The sequence below is a fragment of the Canis lupus genome, chromosome 16 (assembly GCF_003254725.2).
Source record: "Canis lupus dingo isolate Sandy chromosome 16, ASM325472v2, whole genome shotgun sequence".
Taxonomy (NCBI): domain Eukaryota; kingdom Metazoa; phylum Chordata; class Mammalia; order Carnivora; family Canidae; genus Canis; species Canis lupus.
In genome coordinates this window covers 18,752,777-18,768,928 of record NC_064258.1, presented here as the reverse complement: position 1 = coordinate 18,768,928, position 16,152 = coordinate 18,752,777, and the positions used below count along the sequence as shown (strand labels likewise).

General features: G+C 40.6%; 1 protein-coding gene across 4 annotated transcripts in view; it reads right to left on the bottom strand.

Annotated features, from left to right (window-relative positions):
- DPP6 (dipeptidyl peptidase like 6) overlaps positions 1-16,152 on the bottom strand; it is an 829,290-nt gene that overhangs the window by 260,364 nt on the left and 552,774 nt on the right. The window lies entirely within an intron of this gene.

Sequence of the window (16,152 nt, the reverse complement as noted above, 5' to 3'; positions counted from 1 at the left end):
GTGCGGCCCTTGTGGTCCTTGCGATGGTCTCACTCCTGCCTGCAATACTCTAGATTGTCGCCTGTCAGCTTTCTTCTTGAAAGCTTCCTAAGTGAGGCCTTGCCTCTCTTCAGTGGCTATGAGGTCTAGAAATCTCAACAGGCTGCCTCTGATGTTTCATAACCCTCGTCCCTTATTTTCCTAGACTTAATCATTATTACAGTAATGTACATTTAACTTATTTATCCTATTTAGAGCCTGTCCCCTTCACTGGAATGTAAGCTCCCTGAAATGAGGGTTTTTTAAAAAAAGATTTTATTTATTCATGAGACACACACAGAGAGATGCAGAAGGAGTAGCAGGCTCCCTGCGGGAAGCCTGATGTGGGACTCAATCCTAGGAACCCAGGATCATGACCTGAGCCAAAGGCAGACGCTCTGGAAATTTCTGGAAACGCTCTGGTTATTTCTGGAAATAACCTCGCCACCCAGGTGCCCCAAAGGAGGGCTTTGAAATCTTTAATTTCTCTCAGTTATGCTTTGTAGTTTCCAGTGTACCGTTCTTGCCCATATTTCGTTAAATGTATTCCTAAGTATTTGGTATTACTGATATTTTGTATATATAAAGCATAGAAAATATACATGTCTCAATATCCAATTGTCCATTGCTAACATATAGAAATAGAATTGATTTTGGGACTCCGACCTTATGTTCTGCAACCCTGCTAAACTTCATTAATTGTTCTAGCAATTTTTTTTGATAGATTCTTTAGAATTTTCTATATAATCAAATTTTCTGCAGCAAAAGAGGCTTTTTTTCCCCCTTCCTAACTAGATGTGTTTTGCTCCTTTTTATAACCTCATTCCACCCTAGAGAACTGCAACGACCATGCACAGAAGACACCAGGGTGGACACCTTGCCTTTGTCCCCATCTTAGGGAGAAGGCATTCACTCCTCACTATTCGGTGATTAGTGGCAGGTGTTTTGTAGATGTCTGTTATTGAGTGAAGATGTTCCTATTTTCAGTTTGCTCAGAATTTTCATAATGGATGTTGAGTTTTCTAATGAGTGTTGAATAATCTCAAATGCTCTTTTCTGCATTTACTGAGATGATTATGTTGTTTTGCTTTTTTTTTTTTAAGGCTTTCGAAACAGTAAATTACATTGTTTGATGTTCAGATGTTGAAGCAAACTTGCATTCCTTGGATAAACTCTATTTGGCCATGATGTATTAGCTTTTTATGTATTGCTGGACTGGATTTGCTATTTTGTTGAGGATTTTTCTGCCTGTGTTCATTAGGGAAATTGGTCTGTGGTATTCTTTTCTGGAAATAACCTCGTTAGGTTATTTTGGGGCAGTGCTAGCCTAGTAAATAACTTGGGAAGTACTTCCTCCTCTTCTGTTAGTTTCGTAAGTTTATGCAGAACCAATATAACGATTTTCTTATAAGTTTGGTAGAATTCATCAGGGAAGAAGCCATTTACACCTTGAGTTTTTCTACATGCGGAGCTTTCTGTCTATTAATTCAATTTTTATATGGATATAGGATTACTGAGATTACCTATTTCATTTTTAGTGAACTGTGATAATTTGTATCTTTCAAAGACTTATTTCATTTATTTTCATTTCATTGTCAAATTTATTGATCAATATAAGGCCATTACAAATACCTTCCATTATGCTTTCCATACCTGTACGGATGGACCTTCCTCTGTTCCTACTACTGGTTTTTGTCCTTTATCTTTGTTCTTAATCAATCTTATTGATCTATTCCAAAAACCAGTTTTGCGTTTATTTTTGTTTATTTTTTCTATTTTTTTCTTTTCCATGCAATTAATTTTTTTTATTGCCTTTCTTCTGGGTGATTATGTTAGGTTTCTCTTTTCCTTCTAGTTTTTCAAGGTGTAAGCCTAAATCTAATACTATGAACACTTAAAGTTATAAATTTCCCTGTAAGTGCTGCCTACCCATACACCTTAAATTTTGATATTATACATCCTAATTTTCCTTCACTTCAAAATATTATCTAATTTCTACTTGCTTTCTTCTTTGGCTGATTTGTCACTCAAAAGCAGGTTGTTTAATTTTTATTCATCAGGCTACATTCCAGATATTTTTCTGATTTCTAGTTTAATTATGTATTTGTTAGAGACTACCCTTTGTACAGTTTTTAGCGCTTGAGATATGTTGAGAATTGTTTAATGGCCAAGACTTTTATCAGTTTTGGTGAATATTCCACGTACACGGAGAATGGATGTGTTCTTTGCTGTTGGTGAGTGGTGTAATCTCCAAATGTCAGTTAGGTCACTTGGTTTCCAGTGTTTTCAAGACTTCAGTATCTGCACCAGTCTTTTTTTCTACATGTTCTATCAAGTACTCAGAGAGGATTGTTGGAATCTCCTACTTTAATTGTTGATGTGTCCATTGGTACTTTAATTGTGGATGTGTCCATTGGTTTTGGTCCAACCAAATTTTTGCTTTACATCTTATATCTCTATTGCTAAGTTGCATACACCTTCAAGATTCCTTTTTTTTTCTTTTAAGATTTTTATTTATTTATTCAGAGAGAGAGACTGAGAGGCAGAGACACAGGCAGAGGGAGAAGCAGGCTCCATGCAGGGAGCCCGACGTGGGACTTGATCCCAGGTCTCCAGGATCACACCCCGGGCTGCAGGCGGTGCTAAACCGCTGCGCCACGGGGGCTGCCCACACCTTCAAGATTCCTATGCTTTCTTAAAGAACTGACTCCTTTGTCATTGTGAAATATTTCTTTTTATTTCTTGTAGTAAATTCTATTCTGTAGTCTACTTTGGTATTAACCATTCCATCTTTCCTTTGGTTAGTGTTTGGATAGAATATCTTTCTACAATCATGTAATTTTAACCCATGTCTTTATATTGAAAGTATATATCATAGAAGGCTTATAATGGGTCTTGATTTTTAAAACTAACCTTTGAATCCTCTAGGAGTAATAAGGGGAGCTTATGGACATGATGATATAGGAAACCTGTCCTTCATGCAGTAGTGACCTCCCACCCCATATTCTATCAGATTTCTGTGCCTGTGGGTCCTGGCCAAGAAAATTCTAACATGTTCCAAAGATTTTATGTGTATATGTTTATGTCTTTTAGTCAATCTGTAGCACTGGAGAAAAGAATTAGAAGTCTTACATAAGTTTATTACATTTAAAGGAGCTGGACATTTTCACATTTAATGGACCCTTTTATAAAGAGACATATTTTTCAGGATTAGTTAATTCATTTTCTTTTTAAGTTTTCACCAAAAGCTTAGCTACATGTTGACTATTCCTGGCATTCCTCATTCCATTATGTAGATCCAAATTTTCAGCTGGCATAATCTTTCTTGGTACAAAGAACTTCTTTTCAGTTTCTCATGGTGCTAGTGTGTGGCCAATGAATGCTCTCAGATTTTTTCTCCAGTTTATCTTTAGTTTTGAAAGACATTTTCTTGCATGTAGAATTCTACATCAACAGTTTTATTTTTCTCCCAGGGCTTTAAAGGTGCCACTCCACTGTCTTCTGACTTGCAAAATGTCTCATAGGGCAAGAGCTGTTACTGTTGTTTTTCTGTATGTAATATGTCTCTGTTCTTGGCTGCCATGAAAATGTTCTCCTTTCACTAGTTTTTAGTAATGCAATCATCATATGCTTTGGTGTGGTTTTATTTATGTTTATTTTGCTTGAGATTTTTTGAGTTCTTGTATTAAAATTTTAAAGGTTCAGTCATGGGGCACCTGGGTGGCTCAGTGGTTGAGCATCTGCCTTGGGCTCAGGGCGTGATCCCGGAGTTCTGAGATCGAGTCCCACATCAGGCTCCCCAAAGGGAGCCAAAGGGAGCTCCCCAAAGGGAGCCTGTTTCTCCCTCTGCCTGTGTTTCTGCCTCTCTCTGTCTTTCATGAATAAATAAACAAAATCTTAAAAAATATATAAAAAGTTTAGTCATTATTTCTTCAAAAGTCTGTTTTGCCTTCTCTTTCTAAGGCCTTAATAACAGCTATAATTAGCTCATTTTGTGTTGTTTAACAAGTCACGGAGGTGCGGGACAAGTTTTGTGTAAGTACTTTTTCCCTATCAGTTCTTCATTTCAGAGACTTTCTTTTCTTCTTTCTTTCTTTCTTTCTTTCTTTCTTTCTTTCTTTCTTTCTTTCTTTCTTTTTCTTTCTTCTCTTTCTTTCTTTCTTTTTCTTTCTTTCCTTTTCTTTCTTTCTTTCTCTTTCTTTCTTTCTTTCTTTCTTTCTTTCTTTCTTTCTTTCTTCTTTCCTTTTCTTTCTTTCTTTCTTTCTTTCTTTCTTTCTTTCTTTCTTTCTTCTTTCTTTCTTTCTTTCTTTCCTTTTTTTTAAGATTTTATTTATTCATGTGCGGCGAGACACAGGCAGAGGGAGAAGCAGGCTCCCTTCAGGGAGCCTGATGTAGGACTGGATCCCAGACCAGGGATCACGATCTGAGCCGAAGGCAGATGCTCAACCACTGGGCCACCCAGGCATCCCCACTTCAGAGACGTTTTATTGTCTCAGTTAAAGTTCAGGGTTTCCCCCTTGGCTTCCCTGGAGTGTCCAGTCTGTCATTAATCTAGGTTTTTTTAATTTTAAATTTGATTTTAATCTCTAGAAATTTTATTTGGGTGTTTTATAGACTTTAATTTTTCTTATCCTCATGCTCATGGTTTTCTTTATATCCTTGAGCATCTGGAACACATTTATCACAGCAGTTTTAATATGTTTTTCTAATTCTATTATCTCTAATATTTGTGGGTCTGCTTCTTTTGACTAATTTTTCTCATTATTATAAGTCACATTTCCCTGCTTCTTTGTTTAGATAGTAATTTAAAAAAAATGAACACGAGATATTTTGAATTTTCTCTTATAGAGTCTTGGATTTTTCATGTTTCTTCAAAGAATGCTGGACTTTTTATGACAGGCAGTTAATTACATGTGGATTAACATCATTCTCTCAAAGTTTATTTTTAAGATGTTTTATTTTTATTTTTTAAAGATTTTATTTGAGAGAGAGAGAAAAAGCAAGCAAGAGCGAGCCCAATCAGTGGGGAGGGGCAGAGGGAGAAGGAGAAGCAGACTCCCCACTGAGCAGGGAGCCTGATGAGGGACTCAATCCCAGAACCCTGGAATCATCACTGGAGCCAAAGGTAGCTGCTTAGCTGACTGAACTAGTCAGGCACCCCTATTTTTAAGATGTTATGAAGGTTGTTCTAGAGGTAGCCATCATTTTAGGGCTAACTGACTCTTCTTCCTAAGGGATTGCTCTTCAGGGTCTTAATGTCTTATGGCTTGGAGAAACTGAAATGATTCCTGGCAGTGCATGAGCTCTGGGAACTTTTCACTTTATGGGGTCCTATAATTGCTCTTCACTTGAAGTTTTATTTTGTCCTAACTTGTGGTGTTTCGCTCTTTATATATAAGGGTAAATAATCAATCCAAGTCTCAAAGGGAACCCTATGCAGATTTTTTGAGCATTCTCTAGTTACCTTTCCCTTCTTAGCCATTATGTTACCCATGCCCCAAACTCTGGTCTGTCTTCTTGACTCAGCAAGACAGAAGGCTTGAGTTTTTCCTCCTCTTGAAGTCTAGCAATAACTTTTATGCAGAATTCTCAGGTGACAGCTGGGCTCATTTAATTTGCTTTCTTTCTCTTGGGGATCACAACTATGAACTGCCTATGGTATGAAAATTGTTGTTTCCCTCCTACTTTGTCCTGTTTTATAGTTGTTTGTTTTTGGAGGATAGTTCTGATCATCTTAAATTCTCATAGTCAGGACCAAATGTCAAGAAGAGAAATGTAATTTGTTTGGTCATATCTGTATCCTTAGGGCCTAACAGGGACGGGCATATACCAGATGCTTCATGAATGTTTGCTGAATAAATGAATGGATATATCTACATATAATCCCTGTTGTTATAGTAGTGGCCATGATGTTTCTTACATAAAGATACCAAGAGAAATAAGAAAAGAGTGTGACTTTCTACACTTAGAAATCAGTACGGGTCACATTCTTTGACAGAGTCAGTTGTTAGTGATAAAATGTGAGACAGTGAGGGTCTGGTTATGCTCTTTTGAGAAGGTTATGCTCCTTGTCATTCGTGAGAATTGTTTCATGCACTTCTGACCATCCCAGTCCCAAAGCCACCAATGACGGCAGAAATTAGAGGCTGTAGGTCCACCATTTCACCAGGTGCAGGTAATGGATGCAAAACCACCTAGCATATTCCTGAATATCTGCTCCAAGACTATTTGTATCAGGATAAATCTCTGAAGCAAAGGAAGCCATGGTTTCAGGTTTGCCTGAGGTTGACTCCTACAATATTTCTGTCCATTTTCTATCAGATTATTTGTCATTTCCTGATCAATTTGGAAGAACTCTCTGTAGTTTGTAGATATTAGCCTTTCATTTGTTCTCTGGACTGCAAATATCGTCTACTATTTGTCTATTGATTTTTCCTTTTAATTTTTACAATTTAAGACATTTACATGAAAATTAAATAAGGCTCTTTTTTTTTTTTTTTTTTACAGCTTCTGGAATTCATATTTTGGAAAATTTATCTCTGTTGTGCTAAACCAAGCAATGAGGTTGTTTTTTAACGTTAAACTTTTACTCCAACTAGAATTTAATTTCATATGTTTGTGAAATCTGACATTATTTCCGTGTAGATAGTGGTAGGTGTGCTGGCACTGTTTTCTAATAATGCCATCAATCCCCCAGCATTTTTCACATTTTTCATGTATCAAATCCTCACTGACACTAGAACGTACATCTGAATTCTGTAGTCTTGCACTTCTATCCATAATATTCCCAGACAAACGTGGAGGGTTTGGGGCTTGTATCATGGATTCAAAAAGCCTGGGATTTGTATGCTGCTTATACCACTTACTATGTGAAATTCAAAAAGTTTCTCACCTTCTCTGTGCCTCTGTAAAAAAAGTGGAGATAACATCTGTGCCCCATGGTTGATGTGAAAATTCAATGAAGTCATTCCAATGCCTGATGCATCACAAGTACTCAAAAGGGTTAGCCGTTACTATTACTGAGCTGACCGCAATTCTTTATTACGTGTTTTTGTATCAGGCAAAGGAGTACAGATTACCATACATTTAAAAGTTCTCATGGCTACATTCAGGTGTTTACTCTTGTAAATGGCAATTAAGATATTTTATCAAATGTTTAACATTAAATTTCTTCCATCATCCTAATTAGGATTGTGTTAAAGTCTGATATCAATTTTAAGATAAATATTATATTTAATATTGTCTTCTTATCTAATATTACCTTATATCTTTAAATTTTTTCAACTCTTCAATAAGATTTTATAGTTTCCTTGCAGTCTTATGCTGTCCTTAGATTTATTATAGGACTCCCTAGTTTTGTTCATATTGTGAAGGGACTAGTCACACTTTTAGGTATTTAGGTTCATGAAAAGAGTGCTACCGATTTATTTACATATTTCTTGTATACAGCCATATGGGAATTTTTTTCTTATTAATTGCAGTTTATTTAAACTAATATCTTTTAGATTTCCTAGGGATAGAATCATGTTACCAGGAAAAGAGAGACATTTTTTTCCCATTTTCTAGCTCCTCTTCCCATCTCTTCCTTTGCTTGTGTACTGCATTTCCTGCCATCTCCAAGAACACATTAAATATGAATAGTGATGGCAAGTACTCTGGCCTGACTATAATTGAAATGGTTTTACTGTTTGCCATTGAGAATGGGTCTCGCTGTTTGTTGGCTTATGGTAAATGGTTTTTATCATATTTAAGCTGTTTTTCACTCTCACCTTACCCAGAAATTTTATTAGAAGTTGCTGATAAGCTTTACCAGCATCTTGCGATATAATCATAAGGATTTTTCTGTTATTTTGTAGTTGTAATGGGTTTCATTGATTCATTTCTTGATATTTAAATGCTGTTGTCAGAGTACATGATACAGGGCATATTACAATTCTGATACACGAGTGAGCTCTATCCGCCAATACTGCAAATACAATGTTCGTGCCTACACTCGCCGGTGAGGCTAGTGTGTGATTTACATTTTGCATAATTTGGGGCTATTGAGTCATAATCATGGACACAATTTTTAATAACATTATCCCAGGGGGATTCCTGGGTAGCTCAGTGGTTTGGCCTGCCTTCGGCCTGGGGTGTGGTCCTGGGGTCCTGGGGTCGGGTCCCGTGTCGGCCTCCCTGCATGGGGTCTGCTTATCCCTCTGCCTGTGTTTCTGCCTCTCTCTCTCTCTGTCTCATGAGCAAATAAATAAAATATTAAAAAAAAATAATATTATCCCAACTTTGAAAAATATCAGTCTATGTACACGACAACCCTGTACATGTTAGATGGTAGGCATGTTGCCCGTGAAACACTTATCTAAAGAGCTGGTGTCTTGTTTTCATGTAAGAGAAAAATATTTACATGATTATAAATGCAGGGAAGGAAAGGTGGCCATTAGTGAAAGAAAGAGATACAGAATGATAGAATGCTCCAAATTACCACGTAATGGAAAGGAAATGAAGAGTGCGGGAAGCATAAATATATCCACAGGCTGTTTTGTGAAAATCTCTTCATAAAGGAAAACAAGAACAAAATAAACAAGATTAGTAATGATAAAACCAAAGCCAGACTTTGAGAAGATTAAATGAGTCACGAGGACACTGCATGCCACCGCCAGGAGCTCAGCTAGGTGGGGGTTGGAAAGCACCCTCCCCAGCCCACAGGGAAGGGGGGTGCCTGTGGGCCTACCAGTCCTGGCAGGGAAGGCAGCCACAGTCCACATCCCGGCCTGGAATGTACCTAAACATCATTGACTTTGGGGTCAGATGGGAGGAGGCAGGTAGAGTTCCCACTCTGGTGGTGAGAGCCAGAGGAAGCCTGAAAATGCAGCTACAACAGAGCAGAGCTGACCTGCCACTGAGAAGTCTCTCACCTTGAGCACTGGTCATTCTACTTGGGGGCACCAGCAGGTCCTGCGTTAGGCTCGCCTGACTCAGGATTTTTCATGTATTAGCTTGATTTGGGGGCGCTGTGCAGTGGCCTACAGGCCACGCAGCGGTGTGCTCGCATCCCTGGGTAGGAACCGCAGACCCGAGGCTGCAGCACCCTTCTGGCTCCCAGGCTGTTGGCAGGCCCATCTGCACACCTGCAGGAAGGAGGGCCAGAGCCAGACCCCCTACACGACCTAGAAATGAGGTAGGTTGGAATTACACAAAGCAGAGTTCAGTCCTGGAGTCTCAGCTACCGGTTCTGTGACTCAGAAAAAGTTACATATAAACCCGTTTTTTTGTTCATCTGTAAAGGAGGAAGAATAAAGTAACTGCAGCTCACAGGATTTAAATTAAATAAGATGTGGGTAGTGTTTACATCGTAGGCACTCAGATATCTCTTATTATTTAATGCACCCTGTGTGCACCTTGCAGCATCCTCTTCCTGGAAGTAGCTCAGGATCTAAAAGAAGCCACCCAGATCTAAAAGAAGCAAGCATTCCATGCCCCCTGACTGGGGTGGTGGTAAGTGCGATCCGTGCCCACGCCCCAGACAGCACAGCTATTGCTGCAACCTCATGGGCCCGCACACAAAATGTAGCCTGGACTTGGCAATTATGTTTCCGTGATGGGACTTCCAGTCATCCCTCCTGTGCTCCTAGTCACTGCCTTCACCTGGACCTTGTTCCGCTTCATTAGGGCTGGCGGCAGTCCCCAGGGCTCCTTGCCTGCAGTCTTTCTCTCCTCCGAATCCCCTTTATGTCGATCTAGCTGTTTTCTTAGTGCACACAGGCCTGTCCTCAAAAATCCCATACCTTCCTGTTTCCTTCAGAGTAAAGACTGAACCACTGAGTAAGGGGCTGGATGGCCTGCTCCCTGTTTTCTCCTGGGCCCCCACACCTCGGCCTTTCAGCTGCTCCCAGGCCACCTGCACCCGGGATGGCTGACCTGACACCCTGACTGTGCATGAGGCTTTCACTGCTCAGCCTGTTCACTGCCGAGCAAGGATGCTACTTCCCACATGTCTGCAACTCATATTCGCCTTTCAGGGGCTGCTGAACGTCCCTCTCCCTCTCGGAGCCCCCTATCTGCTGCTGACATCAAGGCTCTGCTTTCCTTCTCACCTGCTGCTCCCTGCATGCTCAGGCTCAACTGCAGAACAGATGTCATGCAAATGCTTGCTTCTTTTAGATCTGGGTGGAAAGGTCCCCAAGAGTGAAAGTATTTCATTAATCCTTGTCTCCACCCACCCACCTCTTCTAGCCCAGGGCCTTGCTCAGAGGACACCCCTGTTTAATGTAAATGCCACAGTACAGATGTTTCAGAAGCTACATCAGACTGCCCTCAACCTGCATAGCTTAGCAGGTACAGGGCCAGAAAATTATGCTGCTACTTTCTTTCTTTTCAGTTCTTTGAAAGACAGAGGTATAAAATATTCTCTTCACCTACTTTAAAAATTAAAAACAGAATAGCCTAGGAAATAAAAATGGCAATCAAAATAAATAAAACATAGTTTGTTTCCTGTTCTTTTAATGAGAGAAATAGAAAAAAAGAAGAGGAAGAGGGAAAAGAAAGAAAAGAGGAACGAATAGAAAGAGCATCTGTGACACAAGGGGGGAAAGAGAGAAAAGGTGTAGAGGGCAGAGGATGAGCAGAACCCCACGGACATGGATAAAAGACAGAAGAGACAAAGTGTGCGCCACAGCTTTTCACAATGTTCACGCAAAAGACGGCGACTCTGTGCCATCGCTTTGTTCCCGGACTAAGAGGCTTCGCAACCCAGAGGCCAATCTGGCTCATAGTCACCGAGTGTAGCCACTGTGGGGGATGGACAGCTGCTACCCTGTTCCACCAGCCAAATTTTGCTGTCTGTGGGAAAATGAAGCCCGCTGCTGCCAGATAGTCCTATTTATCAAGAGAAGCCAGAAACCCGGATTTCTAGTTTGTAAGAAACCACTCCGTGGGGCAAACAAAACAATTCAGTGGGCTTTCGGGGTGCCAGGTTTTGTCTTTTCAACTGTAGACAAAAACAAGGCTATTTCCCCTTCCTGGTTTGTATTTAGGTGCGAACTGCACTGAGCCTTGGGTTGGAAATGCACGCTGGCTATGCTGGCCTGCTCCTGTCCAGCTGCTGGTCTTCTGGGGGGGCCCGTGTCATCCAGAGCAGGAGGATGATGGCAAGTGAAGGAGGGGATGGGTCCACAAGGCAGTGGCTAAGGCTCCCTCCCACCTGGGGCACATGTGCACCTGCAGGAGCCCCTCTGTGGGAACCCACCTGCAGGAGCCCACCTGTGTGGGAGTACACCTACAGGAGCCCACCTATGACAGCCTGAGCCCGAGCAGGGCTCTGCAGAGGGTAGACAGGAGAAGCCCAGGCAGGTGGGCTTCTTCCTCCTCCAATCGTGAGACCACAGGCACATGAAGCCCTTGATGGAAATTAAATGAAACAGAATGAAAACTAATAATTGTGAAAGCCAAGCACACTGGATGAGGGAAAAAAGGAAAAAAGTGGTCTCCAGTTCTGATCTCAAACAAATGGCTGGAGTTGCTCTGCAGCACAAGGAACCCATTATTCCTCTTGATTCTGCAATGGGTCTAATAATACTTGTAATTATGTCCCTCTCTGTGAGGAGTCAGAATTCATTAATTTTTAGAGACAGATAAAAATTCAAATTCCACAGTCTAATGATTATATAAATTCAAAGGGGAGCATAAATTAAAGAAACAAAAAGACTTTTTATTTAAATGTTAATTTAGTAATTTAAATAAGTAATTAAAATGAGTAGATTAGTAATTAAACAAGTAAAGACATAAAAAGTAAGAAAACCTGACAGAAGCAGAGCAACAGGATGCTTTCTTTATTCTCATGTTTTCCCTTCCAAGTACTTCCGGGAACTGTCCACAGTTCTTATGTATTCATTGTTGGAGGATGTCTAATCTCTTTGAAACATGATGCTGAATTTTTAAAAATCTGATTAAAATTATCGAATAAAGTATGTTGAAACAGCATTTATGGAAATCATCACCAAGAAAAATAATATACAAAGTTTTCTTCATCCAACAAGATGAGTTATTTGCACAGCGCAGTGGGCACTTTCTAGCCTTTTCAACACACAGAGATGATGCTGACAGTCGCTAATTGAAGTGTAAGTATAATATTGCATTTTTCTGTGTTTAAGGTAATGTCATACATATTTTTATCATCTTCATAACTATCCTCTTCATGTCTACATATTTCATCTACTTGTATTTAATTATTTCTCTAGCTTCAAATATTTTCACTTTTTAGATTCTTTACTTATGAAAAATTCCCTGGAATAAGCAGAAATGCATAAATATTTTTACTAATCTTGAATGGATTGCCAAGTTGCTTTCCAAACACCCAGAAGAATGTAAGTGATACAAAATGACTGTATCAACCTAACCACTGGTATTATCAATAGCAAGGACTGAGGTGGGGTGGCTGGGTGGGGTGGCTCAGTTGGTTGAGTATCTGACTCTTGATTTTGGCTCAGGTCATGATCTCAGGGTCATGAGATCAAGCCCCATGTTGGGCTCTGCACTCAGTGATGAATCTGCTTAAAGATTCTCCCTCTCACCCTCTCCCTCTGCCGCTCACCCCTAAACAAACAAAAAAAAATTAAGAAGGATGAACTGTGGGTAAGTGTGAAGGTCATAGGTCAATATAGAGAATTACTCTGAGCTGGTGTGTGAGATCTACAGCACAACAGGTAGAGGTCAGAGCAGAGTTCTGTGTGTGGACCATCTTAGTTTCTTCATCAGAGAAAAGGAGAATTTGAGTGACATACTCTCCAATGATTGTTCCAGTTTTAAATATCCAATTCTCAAGAAGAAGCTAAGCACCTTCTGAAAAATTTTTGCTATTATGTTCTAGAAGAACTGGAGAGATGGTGCTAAGTCTCCATAAGAATTATAGACCCCCAAGAAATCCATTGAAGCAAGCAAGGTGTATTAAGTCCATTTTAAGTGCACTTTACTGTAAAGAAAGAGATTGAGATAGAGAGAGAGATGGGTGGATGGATGAATGGATGGATGGATGCATGGATGGTGGATACATGGACAGATAGATGGATGGATAGATGGGTATATGGATAAGCAGATGGACTAATGGACAGATGGATAGATAAGTAAATGGACAGACAGGTGAATAGATGGACAGATAGACAACAGAGGAAGAGAAGGAAGGAAAAAAAGAAGTCAGTGTTCTCCTCAGTAGAGAAAAGATTCATAAGGTTTCTCAGGAACCAGGCAGCCATTGTCCAAATATCCAAAGACTCAGTTTGAGCCAAGAGACATTTATAGTATTTTATTTCTCAGGGGAAAAAAAAGGAATACATAACAAAACAGAGACCTTTTTATAATTTGTTGATTTGTTAACAGAAGAGTCTTATAGGAGCATAAAAATAAAATACATCATTAGGCATTTAAATTATTTTTAAAATAAGAGCAAAATATAACGTCCTGGAATTCCTGGGATATAAAATATATGATTCAAGTGAAAGTTGGTTTAGGTTTGATTTCTTAAGTTTTGAAAACCTGAGAGAGTGCCCCTTGCTATCATTCCTATTACCAGCGGGAAGCTTTGAGGACCCTGTCTGGGGAGCAGCCCTAGCCTGAATGCCTACAGAGAAGGAATTTAAAAAATCAGGGGGTGCAGAGTCTACCCCTGGTACTGCTGACTCGGTGATGCACTCATCTTGTTGGAGCCCTGCGCCTGAGCCACCCAGGCTCTCCGGTCCAGCCTTACCCTCTGGAACCACGTGTGACTCATGTCCACGTTCCAGCATGTGACGTTATACTGCTCCACGGAGGTGCCCAGGGCTTATACAACTGGCCTGATGTCCTGTTGCTACTGAACAAAGTGCAGTTCCCACCAACAATGGGGGGTGGGACTGGGGCAGACCCCGTGGTTACAGCCAAGCGCTGAATGCCGATCTATAATCACCAATTCTTTTAAAAGGCTTTCTGCTGGCCGGACATAAAACCTTCCACGGGTCAGTTTGCCTTCCCTTCCACGGACCCATCCCGGAAAATGGCCAGTCACACGAGCCGAGGCCTGAGGGGAAGGTGCAGGAGAACGGGCCTGGACAATGTGACCTTGTGTGTGAGGGTGTGTGACTGGGAAGGAAAGGAGCAAGGTTAGAGGTCAAGGTTGCATGGAATATTTCCAAATCCTGCTGACTACCAGCTCCGTTTCCATTTCTCCACCAGTTCCAGAACTTTTACAGACCAACCTCAAAAACCAGTTGGTTTTATCACGTAAACAATCTCCAACCTTCTGGGTTTCAAATAAGAAGAGACCACCTGGTTAGCCATTGGAAAGGCAAGAGGACAGAACGCCCAAGAGCCACAGCTCCACGCCCGCTCGATGCTGCCCTCAATCCTGCACACTCACTCCTCACAGCATCCTGCTTCCTTTTCCAATACTTGCTCAAGAAAACAACACAAAGGGGGAGGATGGTCCACGGTGTATCTCACTTAGACCTGTGTTCTAGGCTGCCGGAAGTAACCCTGGCTTTAACTTGGAGATGGCGCAACTGCAGCACAACTATTTTATTTTATTATTTATTTATTTAAAAGGTTTTATTTATTTATTCATGAGAGACACAGAGAGAGAGGCAGAGACACAGGCAGAGGGAGAGGCAGGCTCCTTGTAGGGAGCCCAATGCGGGACTCGATCCCAGGACCCTGGGATCATGAGCTAAGCCGAAGGCAGGTGCTCAACCACTGAGCCACTCAGGTTCCCAAAGTGCAAGAATTTTAAATGACTGGCTCATCAGAACCTAAATACGGGACTCCTACATCCTGGATGATGCTTCCCTGGGTGATGGGCTCCTGACCAACTTCCTTCTTCCTCCTTCTTGTGAGGTTTGTTGACAGGTGCATTTAAATGCTGCTTGGAGACAAAAATAAGCTAGGCACCATCAAGAATAATACCAGTCGGGCTGCGTGCATTTGGTGCTCCATAAATGTTTGTAAGATGAGTGAATAATGACATCTTAAGGAGAAAAAGATTGCACTGTGTGGAGTCAGCCCACCAATTTTCAGAGGAGCTCTTCCCTTTTTCTTACCTAAGGTGCTTTCTGAAGTCAGCTTATTATTTGGCTAAAACAACCTCAGTTGAAATACATGATCTGTCACAAGCTATTGATTTGAGAAGGAGAAGACAGTTCCTATTCTTGTATTTTGTTGCTGAGTGCAGCTGCATGCAGGGCGCCGGGCATTGACTAACCTGACATCCTCACAGAGGTAGGGATAACATGCTGACATTAAAATGCACTTACCCTCAGCAATGGTCTGATCATTTTCTCCACTCGATTAATATTACAAAACCATTTCTGCAATTTCAGTATTTTTAAGCGGGTTGAATGAGATTTTCTTAGGGGAGTAATTCTACCAAAGATGAGTTTTTAATACAAACGTGCATGCACATTCATTTTTTTTTGGGGGGGGGTCTTACTTTGCAGAATACTATTGAATTCGATAAAGCTATCATTTTGGGAACTACACCATGATGCAACCTTGCTAGGCTGCCCTTATACCAGCAAGCGGTCTAGGTAAATGGATGATCCATTCAATACTAAACCATGATAAGTTGGTTTTTTAAAAGGAAAAAGTATGCTTACACCAAAAATAAATAAAATGAAAATATTTAGGAAGTTAAATGTTCTTGAGGAGGGGAAGGAGGTAGAGTGGCATTTCCACAGGGATGAGGTCCCCAACTGGTTGTGGCACCCTGGAAAGCTCACTCACCAGCTCTGAGCTCTGGACTCTTATCTGTAAAACCAGGGGACTGACTAATCTTTTCTGTGGTTTCCTCTACTGCCTGGGTTCTAGGATACCAGAACTCCCATGTCTCTGATTCACACAAGAGGCGTGTGATGATTGTTCTGATTCAGAGTCTGTGTGTATTGGACAAGAAAGCAAAGCACTCCTGTTATAACGCTGGGTGTTTATTCTTTATAACGATGAGCATAAACATACTGCAAAAGAAGAAAAGTTAATTCTCCTCAAATTAATTCTTGGCACATAACTTCAGAGAATGTTTTTAATAAATATCTTCAGCTGTTAACATCAACTCCAAATCTTAATGTTACTTTAATCTCTGGGACACCAAGGTTTTTCCCAGATTCCAGAGCAGTGGCA